Source organism: Elaeis guineensis, chromosome 15 (genome assembly GCF_000442705.2).
Source record: "Elaeis guineensis isolate ETL-2024a chromosome 15, EG11, whole genome shotgun sequence".
Classification (NCBI taxonomy): Eukaryota; Viridiplantae; Streptophyta; class Magnoliopsida; order Arecales; family Arecaceae; genus Elaeis; species Elaeis guineensis.
Window position 1 is genome coordinate 22,989,104 of NC_026007.2, and position 6,401 is coordinate 22,995,504.

Here is a 6,401-nt window from a genome sequence, read left to right on the forward strand (position 1 = left end):
TGCTTTCTTGTTAGATTAATATTAGGAATAACTTTTACTTTTCGGAGATGCACCATGATCTATGGATACGGAGCGTGCCAAGGAAAGAAGAGTTGTTTACCTAGTACTTTCCAGAGATGCACCATGATCTACGGGTACAGAGCATGCCGAGGAAAGATAGATATTTTTTCTAAGAGTAATCACATCTATTTAATTAAAAAAGAGATACAACTCTGCTAGTGCAAAATTAATTCAAAACTCTTGAGCTCTTTATTTTCTAATAACATCAATTTTAAGATAATTTATTTTCTAAATCAAAAACAACGCTTCTTTCTTTTATTTTGCAATCTCAACTTAGCCCAAGGTCCCTGAGGATACGATCTCGACTCATCTTACCTACGTAGTGAGTAGAGTTATTTTTGGTGCTATCAATGACTACGCATCAAATTTTGGCACCGTTGCCGGGGACCTTGGCACAGTTGAAAAAAAAAAAGTCACTAACATTTCATAACACATAACTAAAATAGCGTAACCTCAAATATAAAAATTTCTAACTTGATTGGATACCTTGTTTCTTTACATCTCATCTCTATAATTAACTTTAAGGGCGCAACCCATTAACTAAGATAAAGTGGGGATTTGATCATCCTTTCTTGGCCCACAAATCACTCCCTTGCATTTGCATAACCTAGACCTTAATCTAAAATCAACTAGACGTCAGCCCTAGGAATTTCGAGCTCAATAGGATAAGAAAGCTCTAGAGTTGAACCGAGTGTAGATTGGTTAATTGCTCGGTGTCTAAGGCAAGTGGTTAAAGAAAGTGGTATTCAATTGGTTCCGTTGACTGACCTGGCCAACTCAGTTGGTATCTAAGGAAAGCAACGAGCAGGGAACCTCCCACATCTTACGCTTATCTGGCCGAGTCAGTTAGTCAGTCTTGAGCTTTGAGTGCTCAAAGGCGGTCTTGGAAGTTAGGAACTATCTAGATCTAAGTTAACCTTAGGATAGAGAGTCCATGCTTGTTTAAGTTGATTGCAATTAACATCTAAACATTAACTAATTTCTCCCTTTTCATAGATTTAAGATTCTTAGGTTCTTCTCTTTAGATTTTCTTCATTCTTTTCTCACTTTATTATAAAAATATATATATTATAAAAAGAAAAATTTTTTATGTTTGCTCTACAGTATAATTGTAAGGTGTATGCTTGGCCGTAGATCGTTACGATCAGAAATCTAACCTTTTTGATCCAGAAATAGAAAGAACCTTTAGAGCCAACAGACGTAAAAATATGGACCGAAATCAGGAGAATGATCCACCCAGGCAATTGAAGGAGTACTTTACTCCTTCCACATATACCTACTCTCCTTGTATTCAAGTGCCCCCTGTGGAGGCCACTCAATATGAAATTAAGTCCAGTATAATCCAAATGTTACTTTCATTTTATGGACTTAGTAATGAGGACCCTTATAAACATTTTGAAGAATTTCTTGAGATATGCTCAACTGTCAAAATTCACAACTTCTCCGATGATGCTCTTAGGTTGAAATTATTCCCTTTCTCACTTAAGGACAAAGCCAAATACTGGCTACATACTTTGGATTCTATGACTATATCAACTTGGGACCAGCTGCAAGGAGAGTTTCTCAAGAAATATTTTCTCATAGGAAAAACTAATCAAATAAGGAAAGCCATAACTAGTTTTTCCCAATTAGATGGAGAAATATTTCATGAAACATGGGAGAGATTAAAGGACCTTATTAGAAAATGTCCCCACCATGCTGTACCCAAGTGGTAGTTAATCCAATATTTTTATGATGGGCTATCAGAAAGACATCGATAAATGGTCGATGCATCATGCGGTGGGACATTCATGCTGAAAAGTGAGGATGAGGCATGGCAACTGTTTGAAATTTTAAGTGAAAATTCATTACATCATATGTCTGCCTCTATTAGAGATAAACCCATGTTAAACCCAAAGAGAGGTGGAATATATGAAGTAGGAAATGCCATAGATATCCATCAAAAGGTAGATGAACTGTCCTAAAAATTAGATCGTCTTCTAAATACTGGACAATCCCCGATTCCACCTAACCCAATCCAAGAAGTTTGTGCATTGTGTGCAAGTCCGAACTATTTTGTTAGTGAATGCCCAACTGTACTTCAATTTCCTGAGTTTGTGCACGAGCAGGTTCAGCAAGCTCAAGTCTAATAAGCTCGTAGACCAAAAAATGATCTATATTCGAGCACTTATAACCCCGGTTGGAGAAACCATCCAAATTTTTCTTGGAGACCACAACCAGTGGTTGGTCCTGCCGCACCTCAACCTCAATATCAGGACCCAACATATAGGCATGGATCATACCATCAATTTCAAAATGCTCCTCAACCATCTACTATTGGTCACAGCTCAGCTTTTGAGAAAAAAGTTCTGAAAGTACTAGAATGATTAGAAGTCAACACTCAGATCCTTAACTCCCACACACAATCCATTGCTAAGCTAGAGACCCAAATAGGTCAACTAGCAACTGCATTCAGTAGGAGGGGAGGAAAATTACCTAGCCAACCCGAGAGCAACCCAAGAGGGCAATTTATGATTGAGAGTTATAATACTGCAGAAGCTTTTTCTGAACATGCCAAATCAATCATGACTCTGAGAAGTGGGAAGGTCATTGAACACACTAGTAAAATCAATGAGACTGACCCTAAACCTCTAACCGAAGCCAAATCACCCAAGAACAAGGAGGACCTGAAAATAGAGAAGGAACCAACTGCATCGGAATCATCTTACTTGCCTAAAGTCCCATTTTTGGATGCCCTGAAAGCCCCTATTCCTGCAGATAAGAAGGGAGGAAAACTCGATGAGATGTTGGAATTGTTTAAGCAAGTCCAAATTAATCTTCCCCTTCTAGACGCAATCAAACAGGTCCTTGCTTATGCCAAATTTTTGAAGGATTTGTGCACCCAAAAACGTAAATCTAGATCATAAATCCCGAAAAAAGTATGCCTCACTGAACAGGCTAGTTCTGTCTTCCAGCATGCCACTCCTCCAAAGCTTAAGGATCCAGGAGCCCCCATCATTTTCTGTGTTATAGGAGATTATCACATTGAAAAAGCTCTTCTGGATTTAGGGGCAGGTGTGAATCTTTTACCTAGTTCGGTGTATGAACTTTTTGGATTCGGAGAACTGAAACCCACATCAGTCACACTGCAACTAGCCGATAGATCAATTAAGGAACCACGTGGAATGCTTGAGGATGTCTTGGTCAAGGTAGATGAATTTTACTTTCCAGTTGATTTTTTGGTTCTCGACATGGAACTAAGTGGCAACCCCAGACAAATTCCCATTATTTTAGGACGACCCTTCCTAGCTACGGCAAATGCATGCATTAATTGTAGGACAGGAGTCATGGACGTATCGTTTGGGAATAAGAAACTGAGACTGAATATGTTTGGTGCTTCCCAAGGACCATCAATGGATAGTTGCTTCAAAGTAGATACACTAGAAGACATTATAGAAGATGCAACACCCACAATTCTAGCACCAGACCCCTTAGGTACTTGCTTGGCTCACTTTGGAGTGTATGACTTTGAGGGATATATGAAAGAAGTTAACACCTTGTTGGATATACCACACGATAAAACCACTCCTCCATGGACAATCAAGTATGAGCCATTGCCCACCTTTTGTTGGTTTTATTGCATATGATGTCTGGCTGAAGATGTTAAACTTAGCACTTTTTGGGAGGCAATCCAAATTTCTTTTATTTTGTTTTAACTGATCTTCATTTTTTAAGAATAAAGGACTGCTCTATATGAAAGAGTCTGTCAATAAACTTGACGTCTGGCTGAAGACGTAAACCTTAGAGCTTGTTGGGAGGCAACCCAACGATTTTATTTTTTTTTACTTTACCGCAGCCGCAGAAATTTAAAACAAGAGCCTATTAATCAACTGAAAGCTATTTTCAACTTTCGAAGCAAAATTATCCAGGTGCACTCTCTCCTTTTATTTTCTTTGCTTTCCTACTCCATTGAGGACAATGCAGATTAAGTTAGGGGGGGAAGGAAATGGATATTAATCAAATCCTTGAGTATGGTCAGAAATAATTAGTTTTGTGTATCCAAATTTTATTAAAAGTCAATTAGGCATCCTAATAAATGAATGATTAACGGTCAAGATAATTTTAGAGATACTGAGGAATAAATTATTAAAAAAACTTAATGAATGGTAGGATTTAGACTAGACCAAATTTTAGGAATGATTCTACAACCCTCTTCTTACTGATCTCCATAAAGAATCTGCTTCATGAGAGATGGGTGGAAAGGTCGAGGTATGCAAAAATTCTCCTTAAAATATACTTTTTATTTAAAAAAAAAAATATTGGTTTCCTACTGAGTAACTGGGCCCTTTCGCCTAAGTAAGCGTTGTGGTTCGCGTAAAAAGGTGGGCAATGTTAAAAAAAAAAAAAGAGGATAATAAGGAGACTAAATTGCAAGAAGATAATAAACCTCTCTCACATTAAGTTAGAGGATTTAAAGAGTAAAGTGGAGAGTTGGTGAAAGAAAAGCTCTTGAAATTTTTTTAGTTAATACTCAGCTACTAATTGGGTCAAATTGATAATCCAATGAAATATCTCTTTAATGGTCTGACCAGGTATCATTTATCTTTTGGAATACCTAACCTAACTTTTTATTCAAGACCGAGTCGGTACACAATGCTGATATATCTATTTTACTCGAGGACGAGCAAAATTCAAGTTGGGGGGTGTGATAAACACTTAATTTAAGTCATTTAAAGTAAAAAAATATATTTAATTTATTTTATTTATTAAAAATTTGATGCTTCTTTTTATATTTTATAGGAAAGGTACTCGCCGATACAAAGAGTCCGATTCATAGATCAAAAAGACTCAAGTTTGAAAAAAATTGGACTTAAAACAAAATTAAAATAAAAGAAAGATGCATACGGTATTATAGAAAATGAAGATACTATGCAAGGAATCCAAAAAGGATATAGATGTCATTGTGAAGAAACAAAAGTTTCTTTTTGGAATTGAAATAAAAAAGGCAGTTCACACTATTCCTGGGCGCGCGCGTGAGCGCGTTGGCGCGCGGGTGAACACGGATGCGGGGTGGACGCGGCGAGCGAGCGCGCGGTAGGCGGGTTCGCGGAGAGTTTTTTCTGTCGGACAAACAGATGCTTATTAAAGGAAAAAAATTAATATTTAGAAATACTTTGAGAGGAAAGATTTGTATTTTCTTTATTTATTTGTGATCTTTCCATCTCATCCATCCATCTTTTAGTCTTTAGCATTTTTTTTAGTCCCACATCGAAAAATCATGTAAAACTTTTCCCTCCTAACATCTATAAAAAGACTTTTGTGCTCCCATTGAAAAGGGAGCCCAGAAATTTTTCTAGAACCTTGCATAGAGGAATAGAAAGGGACTACTTCATGAGCAGCTAGGCTAGTAGTCTTGGGAGTGGAGAAGAAATTTTGTAACGACATAGAGATGGTTTATTGTTCTAAACTTTTCTGTATTTCTTTATATGCAATAAAGATTATGCTTTTTATTTAAATCATCATGAGTTCTTTATTTGCTTCCTTTCATATGCTTTTATTTATGCTTTCTTGTTAGATTAATATTAGGAACAACTTTTACTTTCCGGAGACACACCGTGATCTACGGATACGGGGCGTGCCGAGGAAAGAAGAGTTGTTTACCTAGTACTTTTCAGAGATGCACCGTGATCTACGGGTACGGGGTGTACCGAAAAAAGATAGATATTTTTTCTAAGAGTAATCGCATCTATTTAATTAAAAAAGAGATACAACTCTGCTAGTGCAAAATTAATTCAAAACTCTTGAGCTCTTTATTTTCTAATAACATCAATTTTAAGATAATTTATTTTCTAAATAAAAAATAATGCTTCTTTCTTTTATTTTGCAATCTCAACTTAGCCCAAGGTCCCTGAGGATACGATCTCGACTCATCCTACCTACGTAGTGAGTAGAGTTATTTTTGGTGCTATCAATCATCGAGATGATGCTCGTGAGTCTCACAATCCACCAGTGACATCTAGCAGTATGTAGTGGTAATCCAGTAGAATAAAAGATGATGAATCTCTAGGTGTAGTTAACGTATGATATAGTCCCTCTATCATGAGTCCTGACCAGATGGCAAGTCATGGATGAATTGTCAAACCTCATCATCAGTCATATGATAGATTCAATTAGCTCGAATCCATTGTATGATTTTTATGAAAACTCTATTTTATTAATCATACTACTATGGCCATAGACTTAAAGACTCAGCTTCTTAAATCTCATAGGACTACTCCTTTTTGCTAGGATCGATAGATTCTATCTAGATGCACACCTTACTCCTATAGTGGATCAACCATCACCAATATCTACTACAAAGT

At 36.9% G+C, this 6,401-nt stretch overlaps 1 non-coding gene across 1 annotated transcript; it reads right to left on the reverse strand.

The window, feature by feature from the left end:
• Positions 1–1,655: 1,655 nt before the first annotated feature.
• On the reverse strand, positions 1,656–1,761 carry LOC140854200 (small nucleolar RNA R71). The gene has a single exon (XR_012137334.1). It is a non-coding gene; the product is annotated as a small nucleolar RNA R71 (small nucleolar RNA).
• Positions 1,762–6,401: the final 4,640 nt, after the last annotated feature.